Here is a 19863-nt window from a genome sequence, read left to right as displayed (position 1 = left end):
GACACCCGTGATAGAACACATTAAAAACTCACCAAATATTTGAGCGAATGCTATGGCAGTGCTGTCACTAAAAATAAAATCATTGGAAGTGTTAGGAAGCATAACAATCTCTTTACTAAAATAAAAGCCAGAAATATTTTACGGGATCTGAAACAGGTCACAAGAACCAACATGAACAATACTTAAAAATATTATACCAAACAGGCAACAGCTACCATCCTTGCATAAAAACCCTATTGACATTAATAGCCAGAACACACAGGTCAGCCAGCAAAAGACCAGTAGCACCTAAGACACACCCCAAAGCATACTTCTATAAAAGAGAGTCCTCAGTAACAATAAAAGAATTACCATTATTGCCAACAATAAATATTTCCTAACTTTAACACAATGTAACACGTGGATGATGGATGGCACTTTAAAATTGTGCAAACACAACCAATACCAGGATGCTTGTTTCCGGTCCAGGGAAGACATTTCTTGGCATTTCGGGCTGGACTGTTCCTATATCATCTGGTTGGGAAGCTTTAACATTCACCTCTGTAAACATAATCTAGAGAATGTTTGTGATCTGGTGGACCTTATGGGCAATCCGATATACCACTTTTCCCACATTACTTATCGTTAAGGGTGGGCTTAGGGCGATTCGCAAAGTAGGCGAAGTAGGCAACACTACGCACACGCCATGGCGGAGCGAAGTAGCCTGCCACCCGCCTCCCTCCCCCCTCTTGTAAATGCCCTGGCAACGTTTTAAAACAATGGTAAATAAATTAAAACGACTTACCTCACATGCAGCGTCCCGGGGCTCCCTCTTCCTAGTTACTCGCCACATCTTCCTGACAAATGCGCATGCACGGGCGCGCGCGTAGTGGGGCTATGTGAAGTGTGTGGGTGGGCGTAGCTTCCTGCCCACTTCGCGGAGCTTCGCGTAGCCACACTACGCCCACCCCTACTTACGGTTATAGTCTCAATCGGACACTCTCAACCAGGAATTTGGTGATTGTGAATAAGCATTCCCCCCTCTCTGATGCCCTTTTAAAACTTTTCAGATGATCTGACCGTGAAGCAACTATAGACTTTATCCTGGTATCAAACCCCTTTAATGAGTGCTATAGCCATACCAATGCCCAATTTACGACTTTTAGCCCTCAGACTATTCTAACCTGCAAGATTCGGTCTGCCCCCCAGAGATGTGCCCAGCCAACAGGAAACAGACCCACCATTTATAGGAAGAAGAAATGGTTATCAATGGGCCAAACTTGACGGACCCAAATATCTTTTTTAAATGGTCAGTAACTCTCTTGACGTTATTGAAATCTGCTTGAATTTTAATACCTCCCCTTGTGCAATGTTACTAGAGTTCACAAAACTACTAGAACATATAAAAACCAAGCTAAGACGGCACAAGCCTATTAAAACAAAAAGGGCTAAGTGCTGGTTTGACTCACCTTGATCAACAGCTTTAAAAGTCTTTAGTAATAGCACTAAGTACACAACCCAGAGAAGCAATATTGACTGCATCTTTGAGTAGAGAGTATGAAATGGCAAAAAGGTCTAGGGAGAGGCTATTGAAGGAGGAGATATGGACTGGATTAGAAGAGGCCTCAGTATCAGGAAATAGTAAAGAGTTCTGGGTCATGATGAATCAATCAATCAATCAATCACGACATTTCTAGAGCGCACTACTCACCCGTAGGGTCTCAAGGCGCTAGGAGGGGGGGTGTCGTTACTGCTCGAACAGCCAGGTCTTGAGCTTCTTCCTGAAGGCGAGGTGGTCTTGGGTCAGGCGCAGGTCAGTCGGGAGGGAGTTCCAGGTCTTGGCGGCCAGGTAGGAGAAGGACCTTCCTCCTGTTGTCGCTCTTCGGATGCGGGGGACGGCGGCGAGGGCGAGGCTGGTTGATCTGAGGTGGCGCTTGGGAGCGTAGAAGTTGATTCGGTTGTTGAGGTAGCTCGGGCCTTGGTCGTGTAGGGCTTTGTGTGCGTGGGTGAGGAGACAGAAGGTGATTCTTTTCTTGACGGGGAGCCAGTGCAGGTCTCTCAGATGTCCGGAGATGTGGCTGTTTCGTGGGAGGTCGAGGATGAGTCTGGCTGAGGCGTTCTGGATCCGCTGGAGTCTCTTCTGGAGCTTGGCGGTGGTTCCGGCGTAGAGAGCGTTGCCGTAGTCCAGTCGGCTGGTGACGAGGGCCTGGGTGACGGTCTTCCTGGTCTCGGTGGGGATCCACCAGAAGATCTTCCGTAGCATGCGTAGGATGTTGAAGCATGATGAGGAGACGGCGTTGACTTGTCTGGTCATGGAGAGGGAGGAGTCCAGGATGAAGCCCAGGTTACGTGCGTGGTCCGTCGGTTTGGGTGCCGTGCCCAGGGCGGGGGGCCACCAGGAGTCGTCCCAGGCGGAGGGCGAGGAGCCCAGGATGAGGACCTCCGTCTTGTCCTAGTTCAGTTTCAGGCGGCTGGCCGTCATCCACTCGGCTACGTCTCTCATCCCTTCGTGCAGGTTGGTTCTGGCGGCGGCGGGGTCGTTGGTCAGGGAGAGGATCAGCTGGGTGTCGTCGGCGTAGGAGATTATGTTGAGGTTGTGTTTGCGTGCGATGGCCGCGAGGGGGCTCATGTAGACGTTGAAGAGGGTGGGACTCAGCGAGGATCCTTGGGGGACGCCGCAGATGACTTCGGTGGCCTCTGACTTGTACGGTGGTAGGCGTACTCTCTGTGTTCTTCCGTCGTGATGAATGCACCCTAATTTAAGACGGAAGGAGTCCCCACGTAGGTGAAGATGACTCGGTGTCACACTAACTACTCAAGTATTTTTTCCCTCACTATTCCCCCACCTACTCTTCCTATTTCAATAGTTATCGGCCCTCAGGAAAAGTTAGAGTTGAAGTGCGGTTTAGAGACCTGTAGTACTGGGAAAGCGCCGGCCCCGGACGGGGCCCCTATTGACTTCTTTCAGGGGGACCTCGATCTTTGGGTCCCACTGCTGATAAATGTTTTCAATAAGATAGCGCTAATAGGCTCTCTGCCCTCATGGAAGACAAGTGCAATTGTTCCAATTTAATAAAAGGGAGATAAGGGAAACCCTAAAAATTACAGACCAATCTCCTTTATAGACACTACAGCCAAATTGTTTGGTCGTCTCCTCTTGTCTATGCTTGAGACCTGGGCACAGAATAGGAACCTTCTAATGCAGACCCAGTATGGATTCTAACAGGGGAGGGCACTGTTGATCTGTGCCTGAACCTCTGCCTTATTATGTACACATATACCAGAGCTAAGGGTAGGAAACTTTGTGTTGTTTTTATGGATTTATCCACAGTGTTTGGCTGCATGTCCCACCCAAAGCTCTGGAATATTATGGTAGAAATGGGAATTGACCAGTCCCTAATTGATTTTATCCACCAACTATATTCCGACACCTCAAAATCAGTTCGGTATGGAAAGAACAGGGAGTGTCCCTGCCTCTTCCAGATCTTATGAGAGGTAAGGAAAGGCTGCGTCCTCGCACCATTTGTTTTCTTGATCAATACAAATGGTGTGGAGAGGCGCTTGCGGGTGCTACCATGGATGTCCCCAATTTTGACTTCCAGCGGCTCCCTATTTTCTCATATGACGATGATGCTGTATTACTTTTCAGAACAGACTTGGGTCTCCAGCGTCTCATTACAGCATATGCAGCTTTTATGAATACGCTGGACTTAAGGGTCAACCAGGCAAAGTCTTTTATAATAATTGCAGGGGCATGGAAAAAAAGATAAAATTCCTGTACTTCCATATGGGCTCACTAAAAATCGAGGTGGTTAACTCCTTTCCATACTTAGGAGTTGTCTTTGATAAAAATCAACACGGGACAAAGCTGGTGGAAGGAAGGGCCATGCCATGGATAGGAGTCTAGCAGCATTACAATCTTTATCAAGGATGTTGGAAGCTAGACCTCCTCTCCCTTAAAAAGATCTATCACGCCAAGACAGTATCAGCTGTGACATATGGGGCAGGTGTATGGGGTATGGCGCATATATAACCACTCCAGATAATTGAAAATACATTTATCAAATCAATAACTTCACTGCCACAATCCTATTCAAATTATGTCTCCCATATAGAACTGGGTCTCCCATACATTATCGACTCAATTCGCTTGGCTCAACTGATGCTGTGGTTATCGATCTGGCGTAGGGACACTGTCCCCCATAATCAAAGGATCATTAGAGACATACCAAAAATGGAGAACCATAGCAAGATCAAATGGTTAAATTATGTTGAGACAGAATTTAGTGCCCTAGGCATGCCAAACATTTTTAAGGATCCAATGACATGTAAAACATTTTCTAGGCAGAGATTAACCAAGACTCTTAAGCTGGGGGCCCAATATGACCACAGAGAGAGGAATTATGGCGTGCAGATAGTCTGGATGTACCGATTAACACCCCTATTGGGTGAGGGTGAGTTCTCCTATTTAGCAGAGATCCCACTTTCACACCACAAGTACATTCTGCTGAGATTCACCCTGAACCTGATTCCACTGATGCTGGGGTATCCGGACAAAACATTTAAGCACTCCGACTTGTCCTTGTGCCCATGTGATCTCAATTCACCTCCAAATGATTTGCATCTAGTATTTTTCTGTAAAGAAAGAAATTCATCTGACTAATCTTAAAGAGGTACTACTTTCGCTTATGTCGGGTTGCACTACCCAACCCGTGTATTTGTTTTTCAGTAGCATCTTTTCTCTGGGCGTGTACGCGGAAAAGGAAATATGTGGTCTATTAATGAATTTTGAGGATTTTTTATTGCTCATATTTTTAAAAATATTTTATTCATTCCTATCTTAATGCATGTTCCTTGATCCTAAGTACATAATTATATGGGTATGCTTTATGAACTTGACTGCCAGGCTCTTTTATAATATGTATTGTGATTTGATGTGATTTTATACATCTGTTTTTATGTATTTTATATGTGCTTTTATGATCTGAGTCAAGAAAGATTGAATAAAGTTATCATGATGATGACTGTTCCCATGAGGCACAGGGTCAAGACTGATTTGCACATAGCTGTGTCTGAACTGGGGTGACAAAGTGAGCTAAAGAACGATGATGGATTCAACCCAGATCTGTGACAGGGAGTGAGTGTCTGAAGAAGGGTGACATACCCTGAGACCGGTTCCAGGATGCTTGTTTCCAGTCCAGTGAGGACCTGACCTGGAAGTTCGGTCTAGACTGTTCTCATGAGGGCCACGGATGTGCTAAACATAGGTGCGGAGGAGGGCGGTCGCCTGAGTAAAATAAATACTTGGCGTGAAGATATCCCCCGCCGTGAGCCCAAGGAAGCAGGACATAACGGTTCCAAATGGTAAAGGACGCTGGGGAAATTCCAGGACGGTCCCCAAAACCGTGAGTTCGGTTAATTTTTTAATAGAACCCTGAGGTTAGGATACACCTTAGCGTGTGTATACCGCCCATGGTTCTTTCTGGTCCTGATGAAAGCTCGGCTGACCAAGCCATTCTGAGCAGAAACATGTCGAACAACACTTTTCTACACTAAGGACAATATTGGTTCGAATTTGTGACCTTTTGGCGTCCGCCACATTTGTTTTTAAACTAATGCAATTTGGTCTCTCAATAAAGGCTTTTAAGACACAGCTTGTTTTGTTTTAACATCACAAACAAAATTTTCTTTTGCACTATTCACAAACACAATAACCAGCTCTGCTGTAACATCAGGCGTCAAAGCACACCGGGCAGACATTCGGTCTACCCGGTGGGAACCCTATGATGAAGCATGTCACCGACTAGGTCGGTGAGTGGGGTTCTTCATACTAAATATTTAAGTGCTCCCTCACTAACCCGTCCCCATCTTTGTCATTGCTTTTGCAGTTCACCGCTGGGGAATACAGCCTATAATTGGTTTGAATGTCCACCCCTGATCACATTACTGTTCTCATGAGGCACAGGCATGATTACTATCACTACCCCTATTCGTGTAGACTGGTCTGACCACCTCCTCATCCTATTCTCTCTTCACCTATCACACTCTACAACTCTCGGCCAACCTAAGAGAGCTACCTCCTAGTTCCGTGACACTAAAAATATTGACCTCAGTACCCTCTGTGAATCAGCTTTGCTATCACTTCCAAGGCTTGACCCAAACCTAGATGTTAACAAAATCACCTCCCAATGCCTCACAGTCCTTGCTGTCGAAATCAATAATGTTGCTCCTCTCCAAAGCAAAAAAAAGGCCTACTCCCTCAGCACCTTGGTTCAACAAATCTCTCTATGAAGAAAGGAAGTACCTAAGATCCCTGGAGAAACAATGGAGACAAGCGCCCTCCACCGATAATTTGGCCACGCTTTGTTCAGCAAGATCCAAGTACCACAAGCACATCTTCTTTGAAAAAGCGTCACACTTCAGAACCATCGTCGACTCAGCCAAAAATAGACCCAAAAAACTATTCGATCTCATCAAGAATCCAAACTGCTCTCCCCCAACCTCCAAGTTGGAAGATTCTACAAAGAAAGCAGAGGAATTCGCTATATTCTGTGACGAAGAAGTTAACTCACTTGTGGATCAGGTCATTCATCCTACCCCTCCAGGGGATCACAAATCCTTAGCCATTTGGCAGAACTTTGACCCCATCTCTGGAGATTCCCTCCTCAAATGCATCCTTGAAACAAAGCCCTCCAACCATTCTCTTGACCCCATCCCCAGTGCCATTGTCATTGACTTCTATACCCATTCTCTTTCCTATTAGACCACTCTGGTTAACCTCTCCCTCTCTCAAGACTCCCTTTCGGTTTCCTTAAAAACTGGGAGGTCACCCCTCTGCTTAAAAAACCCACTGCTGATTCGAATGACCTCAACAACTTCCGCCCCATCACTAACCTACCTTTACTTGCAAAAATCACAGAAAGATGTGTAGCGAAACAACTAGGATAGCGATCTTCTTGACAATTTCCAGTCCGGCTTCATTCAAAACTGCAGCACTGAAACAGCCATCCTACAAGTGACTGATGACGCGCTGCGGATACTCAATTTGGAGGAGTCTTGTCTTCTTATTCTCCTTGACCTTTCTACAGCCTTTGACACTGTCAATCACAACACTCTCCTTAACACTCTTCAACAGAGAATGGGCATGGAGGGCACTGTGCTTAAATGGTTTGCTTCCTTCCTCTCTGATAGATCCCAAATGATCAAAATAGCGAACAGTCTTTCATCTCCTTTGGCGGTAGGTCAAGGTGTTCCTCAAGGCTCTATACTTGCACCTAACAAAAGGAGGTCTCCTTAGAAATCCATCAGGGGACAAGGAGAAACAAGAATAGGAAATAAACAAAAGTCCCTAGGGCCCAGTATCGGAGAGAGGACTGGCAGCTGATAACAGAACCCACTAGTGCCAACTGATTACCGGTTTATGTTGAAGTTATACAATTGTAATGAAGAGTTATTCCACAAAAAGTTATTTATATTAAAACATTTCCATTTAATATTTTATAAAAAACATATTTAATGCATATAAGTGCCATTACAATAAAACAATAAAAACTGTGTGAATACACAGTAACAATTTAAAATAAAAGATCACTTGAAAGAAACAAAATGTCGACGCAGCGTTTCGGTATGTTGCAATAACACCTTCTTCAGGACAGTTCTCTAATCAAAGAAAACATACAATTATTAATCACTGGGCCCTAGGGACTTTTGTTTATTTCCTATTCTATACTTGCACCCACACTGTTCAATCTCTTTTTAGAGCCATTGGGAAATTTCCTTACTAAATCCGGGATCCACTATCATCTCTATGCGGACGACACTCAAATCTACCTTAAGGTGGCCTCCACTCACGATCTCTCCATCCTAAGCTCTACTCTCACCTCCATTTAAAGCTGGATGTTAACTCATCAACTGATTCTGAATCCCTCTAAAAATGAATTCCTCCTCCTCTCCTCCTCACTTTCTCCTCCCCCGGTTCAATCATGGATGGATCAGATTAATCTACTTAACAATAAACCCATCATTGTCGACAGCGCAACATCACTTGGTGTCATACTTGACAAAAAACTAAATCGACTCTCCCACATCAATTCCATTGCAAAGTCTGCTCATACCAAACTGCGCCTTCTTTGGTGGATTTGTCGCTTCTTCCCGGAGTGAGACCTTACAACTCTGGTCCAATTGCTGGTTCTCTCCAGACTGGACTACTGCAACTCTCTTCCTACTGGCCTCCCCAAATCCCACCTGTCCCCCCTCAAATCTCTTCTCCATTCAGCAGCTCGTTTCATATATGGGGCCAAAAGAAGCTACCACGTCACACCCATTTTATCCACCATCCGTTGGCTTCCCATCGAGGCAAGATCTATCTACAAGACTGCCTGTATCACCCACAAAGCCTTGCACTCCTCTCTCCTTGCTACCTGGTGAATAAACTGAAACTCTCTGGAGGCTATTGACCATCACGTAATGCTGAAAATGTATCTCTTGAACCTCCCACTTTCAAGAAGGAACGATCGATGGCCCGATCCTTTTCAGGGAACACAGTGAGAATTTGGAACTCACTTCTGCCTCAGCTCCGGACCACCTCCTCTTCCCAGGCCTTCAAAACTGACCTCAAAGCTCTCCTCCTTCAAAGACACTTCCAAATGTAATTCAAACCCTCTCTATTATCTGAAGGAAGTCCCTCCAATATAAGAAGTGCCTTCCCAGTGTGTTCTTGTTGTTTGAGTGTCTGCCAGTTATTGCAGTATTATACTTATACTTGTATTGTGTACTCTTTTGTAACATACACACGCCACTTTTCCTCCGTATGTATCAGTGGCTACTCTTGTATTTTGTTTGCTTTTGATTCATGCACAATTGCCACCATTGCCTCATGTAACGTAACGTTTGTTCTTGTGTTTTGAGTATCTGTCATTTAGTACAGTATTATATCTCTACTTGTACTTTGTACACCTTTTGTATCATACACATGTCACTTTTTTCCTCTAGTAACCTATCGTTTGCTAACTCTTGTATTTTGTTTGCTCTCGATAATTGCACAATTGTCACTATTGCCTCATGTAAAGTGACGTTTGCTTTGTAACATGCTCAATTGTTAATTTTTTCCTCATGTATCTCTACTGTTCCTATTGTGAAGTGCTCTGACACCTTCGGGTAAAGTCCACGCTATATAAAAACGCATTAAATAATAAATAAATAAATAAAAAGGGTCAAGACCGATTTGCATATGGCTGGGTCCAAAATAACAATGGATTTAATCCAGAACTTTTGACTGGGGGAGAATGTTTGCATTGTCAGCATTCCATTCATCATTTGTTTGCTGTAACACTTTTTGCGCTAAGTGGGATGGGTATGCCCAGACGTGGGTCCCTTGCTCACTGCGCCACTGGATTCAAGCTAGCCTGGCTGAAGAAGGGTAACATACCCTGAAACCGGTCCCAGGATGCTTGTTTCCGGTCCAGGGAGGACCTAGCCTGGCATTTTGGTCGGTACTGTTTCCATGAGGCACAGGGTCAAGACGGATTTTCATATGGCTGGGTCCAAACTTGGGTGGTGTAGTGGGAAAAAGAACGATGGATTTAACCCAGATCCTTTGACTGGGGGAGAATGTTTGCATAGTCAGCATTATGTCCATCATTTGTTTGCTGTAAGTGGACACAACCATGTCATCCCAGCCAGTGGGGAAGATCGCAGTAATTTTGCTTATTACATCCCCCCTGTAAGTGTGAGCAGAGTGTGCTGGCCCAGCGTACACCAGGCCAGCGTAGAGGTGTGAATAAAAAGCATGTAACTGTGGACCTGGTTCTCTTCCAGAATGCCCAAAGTCTCTGGCAAGATGGTGCCTCTCCCCCAGCACGAGGCCAACGCCAACGCCGCGAGGGGTGTTGCCTATGATCCTGTGCGCCTGCTGCACCCCGGGCCACTGATCCCTGAACCCGTCTTGCCCGCCCTGCGCACCCAGGCCTCACTGTTCATCTGCCGACACTGGCGTGTGTCAAAGAGTGCTCCCTACATGCCGGTGCAAACTCCAAGTCTGAGGCCTGCGACCCTGGCAGCCTGCTCAGACCATCACGGCCACCCCAACACAGGGCTGCAGTACTCCTTTCTCATTGACGTACTCCACGGCATACACAGTGGACTAGTAGGTCACACATTTAGAACTGAGTTTTTATTACACTATGGAAGAGAACAATTTTTATGCAGAGTTTATATCACTATACTCCCTTCGATGTGGTGTCACCAAGTCTGTGTATAGCATTCCAACCACACGTGTGTGTGGGCCCACGCGGACTACCGCCCTCAGGCCACACTAAGCTTGTGTAGGTCACACATTTGGAACTGAGTCTTAATTTATTCATGGAAGCGTTCATATCAGTGCATGCAAGGAGAGGTATAAAAGGAAGACGCATGTCAGTCAGGAGGAAAAAAGGATCATCGTTACGGAGTTGATCGAACACTACCAACAACTGCCCTTGTGTCACTAACTCTGTGCATCCCGTGCCAACGAGACGTGGCTGTGGGCTCCTGCTGACCATTGCCTCCAGCCTACTCTGTGATCGAGTAGGTCACACATTTGGGACTGAGTCTTGATTTAGCAATGGTGGAGTTCTTATCATTGTACCGGCCTCATCGCAGACTGCATCCACTCTCAGCCCCGGTGCCACTAAGTCTGTTTTCCGACATTCATGGACACTCTCTGGTTGAACTTTGGTGGCATCTGAGTCTATGGACAGGGGGTTGACTTCATCCTTATGTGACTGATTCCGACTTGGTGGTAATAACGAGACAATAGCATTCCACTCCTCAATTTGCCGCTTCCGAATGACTTCTGCCCTCTGCATCATGCCCTGGAGGACCCTTTCCACTGTTCCCTACAGCCCTCCACCACATTCCCCTTGGACATCGACGAGGACCCGCTCAGTGCATCGCAAATCACCGTCCCATGGCGGTGTGCCTGTTCCGGCCGCAGTGCATCCTGGGCCACTAAGTCTGTGCAGCTCTAATCAAGGGCCCGTCTGCTGAGATATAGGATGGCCTCGGAGACGATGGCATTGGGTCGTCAATGCCATGTGTATGTTGGCCCTGCGCTGTCCGTTGCCTCGGCCTACACTGTGGTCCATCAGGGCTCACACATCAAATCAAGTACTGACCGGTCAAGATGTCGCATCACTGCAGGAGGCACACGCCACCACCGCCAGGACCATCTCCAAACACCAACTGCCAGAGTCAAAAGAGTCATACTGCCAGACTATCAGAGTTGTTCACACCAGTCATGGATGCCATCATCTGCTTGATACCCTGCTCGGCACTCCAGGTGCCACTAACTCAGTGCACCACAACTCATGGACCATTTCTGATTGAGTTTGTGCTGTGGAGAGCTCACGCAGCAATGTCTCCTCAGGCAGTGTGGGAGACCTGGGACGATGATGAGGAAGATGATGCTGGTGTAACACACCCCACTGCAGCTGCATCAGGAATATCCTGAAGGGACACAAACCTAGACATTTTCTTCACATGAGAGCGCTCATCTCTAGTGCCCCAACCTCAGTGCACTGCAACTCATGGACACTTCTGTTTGATCATTGGGTGACCTCTGTAATTTCACTGGCTACCACCATGATGCTCCGCAGTTGTCTCTGTAATGCTAGTGTTTTATGTTTCCATTTTAATAGGGTTTACTGTTGTAGCTGTTGCCAGTACCAACCACTCCATGCGGGCTCGCTTACACTCACCCCAAATACATCCAGCACGGGCGTCATTGTACATGTGACCCTGCCAATAACGTGTCCGTAGCCAGTCCCACAAGATATCTGCATGTGTCTGTGTGGTCTTAATGTATGCATGAGGGCCCGAGCCATACAACCTTACATTGTGCTGTGTGCAGCGGTTGAAACCATGTCCCCGCTGGCAGCGGGTACAACCTTGGACATGTCGTCACCCACTCAATACATAAGAGGTGTGGACTGGGCCGTCGTACGGAGGTCCAGCGTGGGTGTGTGAATGGTAATTCTGGGGATATGGGCGTGGTTCAGTACAGGAAATGTGCAAATGCATGTGTCTCTGTCGCAGTGTGGTCTCCTTTGTGGGGTGTAGGTGGTCCCTGATGGGACTTAGACACCCACATATTTGATTTAGTCCGGCTTTTATGAGCTCTGACCCCACCTGCACTTGTTCGGCCAACTCTTTTTGGCATTCTCACACCTGGCATTTGAATGTGATGTGTGCCATGGTGGAGTGTTGGGAGCCAGCCATGGTGGTGGGTGCTTCCTTCTGTGTGGTCTGTGCAGGGGCTGGGGTATCCTCTATGTAGGTTGACTGCCCTGCTCCTGGGGGTGGGTTGCCTAAGATATCCATTAGCTGTTTTATGGCTTTGGTTTCGAAGGTGTGGTGGTCCTCTCCAGCATCACTGATGAGTTGTCTGGTCTGCTCGCCGGAGGTGTTGTTTGTCCCTCTGCATTGTGAAGGGGAGATACATGTTGACTTAATGTTGACATGTATGTTGGCGCATTGTTCTTGTTTACATGCAGATTGTATGACAATGTACATTGTGACTGTTTGGGAGGTGCTGAAAATTTGATGCGGGACAGTGGACATTTGGACTACATGATTGATGTGAGGTTGTACATGTACATTTCAATCTCACAGTTTCCTGCTATGTTAGATGTGATTGGCCTGTTTCTGCACATGAGCGGACCCAGTTGTGTCCTCTGTTCTGCAGTGTCGGTGTTGCACTTTGTACCACATTGTAGTGGAATGTGCTGTGATTGCTATGGGTGTGTGCTTCAGTGTGCCATGGGTATCAGGGACATGATCCTGGGTCATTGTCGGTGTGCAATGTGCTACAAATTGTTGTGCACGTGTGCCATTGTGCCCATCTCCCCCCGTCCCCACAGTCCCTGATCATTACTCACCCTGTTGATGTTGTGTCAGGTCCTATCGAGCTGTGTTCGTACTCCCAACTCCTTGCACCCTCTCCACACTGATGATTGTGGCCTTCATTTCCTCCAGCTCCTCCTCTGGCGCAGGACTCCCATCTCCTGTCGCCATTGCTGCCTTCTTGTTGGCAGTGGGTTTGTGCTTGGTTTGGCTTTTCACATCATGCCAGTGCCTCTTGGCTCTTCCATTGACCTCCTTGACACTCCGCCTGCATTCAGGTTTGTCAAATTGGCGTTCAGTTGATGGTAGTGTTCTGTCACCTCTGTGACACTGATCTGGTTTTGCTGCGGACTGCACCCAGTCTTCCTCCTCCTCTTCTCCTTGCCTTTCGCCCACACCCAGGTTCCTTGCTGGTGCACTGTGAGGCTTGTGGGGTTCGCATTGGCCTCTGCACTCGGTCCAGGTGCATCCATGGTGCTACGCACTTTGAATTGTTTTTGGTGTGTTCTTTTTGTTGCTTTTATAGTGTATTTTCCGGCATGACTTGTGGGATTTGCAGCTCTGTCGCTGGTTTTTGCTGCTTTTTGTATCGCGATTGGCCTCTTCGCAACTTGTTTTGCGTTCGTGTTTATCAGTTTTGCTGTGTCACGTTGATTTTATCGTGCACATTTGACGAGTTGTCGTTGGCCTATCGCATGGTACCTCAGTGTTGTGAATACCAAGTTAACAAGGCATTATTTTCCCGCAATAGACAGTGATATCAAGAGTTGTGTTAAGTAAATTTTGGCGTAATTATCACATTTTCTTGAGAATATCCCCCCAAATACTTGCCTAACTAAGACTAGACCCCTCCCCACCACAAAAATACTTTAACAATACTCTTACCTGAACCAGGGATGAAAAACTGTTAATGCAAACTCGAAGAATACCCCCAAAAGATACAAAATGACTACAAAAGAAACTGGGGAAAAATGCAGTGGCATGAAAATAAATAAAGGTACTTTATTTACTAATGTTTGTAAAATACTAAACACTATGTTAAAAAGGTAAAATAATCTGATTTGAAAAACACGCAAAGATGTTTCATTAAAATAATATAAAAAATATGAAACAACATTTTTATTGCTTTTCATAACATAGTGTAGATAATGTAAAGAAATATGGCTGTTACAAATTACTGTACGACATGATTAAAAAAATTGTGCATATATAAATAGAGAAGTATGTACAGCAACTGCCTCATATATGTAAATGTAATTATTCTAATTATTCAATACAAAATGTGTATAACAATAAAACAAAAAAAGCATGCCTAATCTTTAATGATAAGGAAATAAAAAACATATTCTATAAATGACTATAACTTTTGAATATGTAAACTAATATTGCAAACAAACACTGACAGTTTATGAATGTCACATACATTTTGAAAGTGTTTCACTTTGTGGAAGGTCATATTTATTACTTCCACTACAAAACCTAACCACACTGGGGAAAGTAGTCTTTGAGGAATGAAATTACTGTCTCAACTTGAAAAGAAATCATATTGGACAAAGTTTTGAACTTTGGGGAAAGGGGCCGCTCAGGTTTTATTATTCCCACTCCAAAATGAACCACATTGACGGAAGTATTTGACTTTTTGAAGTTCAGATTTACTATTCCCACTCGAAACATAACTACGGGGCCCATTAGGATGTAGGTCGGAAAACCACCCTGACAGCCATGGTAGCGGAAATCAACTGCCCACCTGTACCGTGGGAAAATCGGCAGTACAATTACAATCTACCGCCAAAAAAATCCAACCGCGATGGTGCGAGACAATGAAAAATTGATAACAGGTAGCTAGATATATTATGCTCCCTTGTCCCACCCTTGAGCAGGATGGAAGCCTCCAGCACACACACACAGAGACGTATCACAAATCTAACACAAATGTGAAAACAGAACAGGTAAGTAGCCAGTACATGCACCCAGCCTTTACTCTCAAAAAGCATGGTGCCATATGACAACACCAGCCCTCTCATCGCACAAGAATACAAACAGATCCTATTGCCACACACTGTGTGCAGACAGCTAAGCGAATAAAACTGTCACAGCAACCAAAGTGTGACACATCGATTCACATGTAGATGAAAGTCTGTGCACAATCATGCACAGCACTGAATGCCATGTGAAAGTGCCATGGGGACAGAGCAGCAAGGACCACATGATGACAAAGAAATCATTGTTGCTGGTACAAATTCAGATATGCACATGACATGGCAAGGGTATTCATGATATGACAATGGACAGTTCATGCTCAGATGTAACTTTTGCCAGGGCAGAGTAATCAACAAAGGGGCTTCACTGAAAATATCTGTTGCACTAGTCTTTAGTTGACAACGTCCCTCTAATCACAAAATATGCACGTGGCGCATGGTCTGTATTGATACCTGTGAAACCACAAAATCCAGGCCAAATCTGGGGTGAGGGCACCAGAGGCACGGGGTGCTGGGAGTCGGCAACCTCCAGCAAAAAATGTGTACCACAATGAAACCGCTCCCAGTGGGGTGTCGCTAGTGCCAGTGCAGTTTAGTCTGTGAGTGCAGGCATCTCACAAAAAGTTAAGGACTGCTCTCAGGCCTGTTGTCATGCTTCATCATAGACCAGTCTTCGCCATCTAAAAACTTGGTTTGATAGAGGGTGGGCATACACCTGACGACAGGAATGCAGTTCTAATCTAAGTAGCGGCCCATGGGAAAAGGTAGTGAGTTAAAAGGCCATTAAAGATGTCAGCTTAAATTTAATAGTGCTGGCATCTATATGGTAGTTTAAAGCAAAGTGATCGGTGTAATGGGGATATTATTGTCCCCTATCGCTATCAATGGGGTCAACATGTTTCTGCCTGAAGGCCCAGTTGGGTCCGCGGCATTCATCAGGACCGCGATGAACAAAAAAGACGGGCTCCAATCTTACCTTTCGCGCACTTGGGTGCTCAGCGTCCTGGACCCAAAAACACCGGCGCTTGCTACCATTTCCGGGTCAGTCTCTGCAGGCATTACAGCCATCCTGAGAGAAGGAGAGAAGGAGACAGCGCGCACGGTGCTCTCCTCTCGAGGAGGCTTTGCCGGCCTTTTACGGCATCGCAGAAACCTCAAGGCTACTGGGGAGTTCAGCAGCAGTAACGTCGATGCCGCATGCATTTTGAGAGTCGGAGATTGCGAGTAAAGGCGCTCTCCTCTCGAGGGATATTTCCTTTCCACCGGCCATTGTTTGACGGAGTCACGGAGGTCCCCCAGCCACATGCTCCTTCCGCCGCCGCAGGTATTCAGGTAAAGTACACGAGAGTCGGAGACAGCGCATAAAGGCGCTCTCCTCTCGTGAATCTTGATACCAAAAATTGCAACCTTGTAACCATTGATTTTGATATTGAAGCAGCCCCAGTGTTTTCTTAACCCTTCACAGCATCTTGAACGCATACCCTGTCTATGCTGGTTTAGGAGTACCCAAAGGTGTTGCTAGGTGCTCGGCTGCATTATTGTTTTGATACTTATGTCCTGGCTGGGACCTGTTCAACCTTTACACCGTAGCATATAGTATCAGGATTTACTGGTCCAATCGCACCCATTCAATTTACTATCAATCAAAAAATAAAAATCAGCTTGCGCCCGCACAGCCAGCAAACAGGATTAATTGGACCAATCGCATCCACTCAATCTACTATTTATCACAAAAAAAAAGAGGGGCTTCAACTTGACACCTAAGGCTTATTCAAGTTCTAACAAACTTAACCTTCCTGCCCCCATACTAACTTCTCTTCTTACGAACTCAGAGCAATTACAACTATGAGGACTAGAAACTCAAACCTGGCTCAACACCAAGAGAAGCCTCGCCCTCATAAATCATCAAGGAGGCAAAAGGCAAAGTTATTATACCCCCCAGGAAGAGGGAGCTCCAACCTAGGGCCAGTTCCCAAGGAGGGCCAACAAACAGGAGTCTTCGCAATTTCATTGGCATCACCGGCGCCCCGGGTATCTGTATCCCCACTAGGAAAGGCTCTTAGCCCAGACATTCCTACGGCCAAAGGGCCTTGCTCCAGCACCACAAAGATAACAACGGGGCCAGCCGGGAACAGAGACATATTCCCAGACCCATCAACATGTCAATAGATGCTGAAAAAACACCAAGCCCCGCCCTATTTTGGCGGCCAGTCATCCCACTTTCGCCTAAAATACCTACCCTTCAAGGGGGAAGACCACCTGAAATATTGACATCAAACATGGACCCAACAATGTTTACCTACATAAGTCCAACCAGCTCCTCTTGCCAACAGCTGGAGGACTCCAAACCGAGTCCTGCAATAAATGGAATCATCGGGCCTATGAGGCCAATGGAGACACAACACACATAACCAGTGACACATCACAAATCCAGTTCACGAATTTGCTAAAACCCCGTGGCCCGGCACAAGACAAAGATTCGCTGCTTCTTAGCCCCGGGAATGCAGGTGCGGACACGGTCAAGAGACACCATTATTTGCAAACCACTTAACACTAATTAATGAGGCTCTTATTTCAATGGCAAATGCGGCAATAATGCACGCAGAGAAACTGGATGCTCAAATAAACATTTTACAAGCAGTTGCTGGGCTGATCTCTGGGATAGATTCCAAACTAGACCACCAGTATTCACTAATACATAGAGCCCAGGCCAACACCACCTTAACAATCAAAGCAGAGAGCTGCTGCTGCAGCCCCATATTGCTTAATTTAGAAAAACTACAAGAAATAATGAACACGCTAATTGACGATCTCAAGAACGAAGTTAGCAGGCATCAGTTCAACTCACCCGCACAACAAAACACCAACGTGCTTTGTAACATAAAAGACTCACAAACTTGCGACATAGAACCCGTGCAAGATGTGAAAAGTTTGGGCATTGAGCCCACAGCCATAGTCGATGAGACCGGGACAAATCTTCGTTTCAACCGTGATAACAATTTCGAACACCAAAACACTGCAAAGCTGGCAAGCCCAGATACCCATCATCTCTCTCGAAAAAATAAGAAAAAACTAAAAAAACTCAACAAGCAGAAAAAAAACAAATCTCTCACCAACGGCTCCATTCGGCAATGGCTGCGGCCCGAAAACCAGACGCCCACCGTTCTCACTGACGCCCACCAACCAACCAGTTCTTTAAGTACTACCAAAATAACAGGTAAAAATCCGGCACACTCAGAAGCTCCAGGTGAAACCAACTCAGAATTCAACCTGAGCATAGCGGATTACCCCCCAGCGTGTCACTTAGCCCCTTCTGCTATGAGCGTACAAAAACACGCCCTCGACCCGCACGGACAACAAGTCGGGGACGGCATCGAGGACCCACAAAGGGATCGTGAAGTCAACCTAAAAAGCTCTTTGCTTTGCAGTCAATTGAACATAAGAACGATTGGTACATCCAAAATATTCAAAAAACATAATCTAATCACTACGACAGTTCGAGCCCATAGGGTACCCCAAGGAAACCTTGAGTCTAACTTTGAGCCCCCTGAGAACTAGGACACGAACCGCAGACCATCTAGACCAACCCCCGAGACGACGGTACAGCAGACGACTACCCTATTAAATTGGGGGCAAGTTTGTCTGTACACTGCGGCACACGTAAATTCTATTCCCATGCAGACCAACGATCCGAAGGATGTACATCTGCTCACAATCCAACCCTCACAAAACCCCAGGATCGGAAAATACTGCTGTACCCCGAATACGTCTCACAGGGTAAGTGAAACATTCTCAACCGCAGTAACCTTTTGAAACTCTGCGCAAACATCCCAGGGCTAGAAAGGATAAAAACTACGGATATGGAGAGCGTTTCCTTTCTCACTCCAGGCCCCAATGAGATAAATGAGACCACAGAGCTAACTTTCACTAGTCTACCCACGGCAGAGGTACTGAAAAGAACCATATGTTACTGGAAAGCTGGGGCATAAAAATAAAGATCCAGCCCGCACTAAAATATCCATCTCTCTTGAAAACTCGTGACTCAAAGACCTGTCCGGAATTCCAGGAACAGAACATGGAGAGGAACTTAGGCACGAACGCTTCACGCAACCAAGCGCCACATGTGGGGTCCATCCTCCAGGGGACCAAAAGCGGTACGAATACAAGTTTCACCAACAAAAGCATCAACATAACAACAAACCCGGGTCTGGGTAAACGCTCCTGCCCAATCAAAGGGAGCGCCAGCAAAGACTGGTCCTGGCTGCCGCAAGCTTTAAATCCCAGCCACTAACACCCATGTTTTTCTTCGATAGCAAGGAGCGTAAATAGCAACAGTCGATAATTGGCTCAGAAAAGCACACCAACTGACCGTCGACCACCAGCAGACTGAACATCATGACCTGGAACGTAGCAGGGATTACAAAGCTTGTTCAAAATCAAGCTGCTGTGGCATTCTTGGAAGGGGATCACTGAAAGAATATCGATGGCAAAAAAATAGACCTACAAAAATATTGAGTAAAAAATATAGAATGCCAAAATATCGACTTCCTATCTTTAAACAGGTAATTACAAAAATATTGAATCAAAAATATAGACCTACAAAAATATAGATAGTCAAAATATCGAATTTTTTAAATAGTTAAAAGTAATTTTAAATTAATGAAATAATAAATATAACTAACTTAAACATACTTAAAATACTTTTATAACATTAAAATAAATAATTATTATAAATAAAAATATATTTTTTTTAAATACATACATATATATATATATATATATATATATATATACATATATATATATATATATATATATATATATATATATATATATATATATATATATATATATATATATATAATATAGTATTAATAAAAAATATACAATATATTTACCATACGATTGCGAGAGTGTTAAATTTAATATTCCCACTCCAGTGAGTGCAACAGTAGGGAAAGCGTTGGATAGCGGGAGGGTAAAAATTACTATTCCCACTACAGAGAGTGCAACAGTAGGGAAAGCG

This window comes from Lissotriton helveticus, chromosome 3_1 (genome assembly GCF_964261635.1).
Source record: "Lissotriton helveticus chromosome 3_1, aLisHel1.1, whole genome shotgun sequence".
NCBI classification, from domain to species: domain Eukaryota; kingdom Metazoa; phylum Chordata; class Amphibia; order Caudata; family Salamandridae; genus Lissotriton; species Lissotriton helveticus.
Note: the sequence above shows the minus strand (reverse complement) of the source record.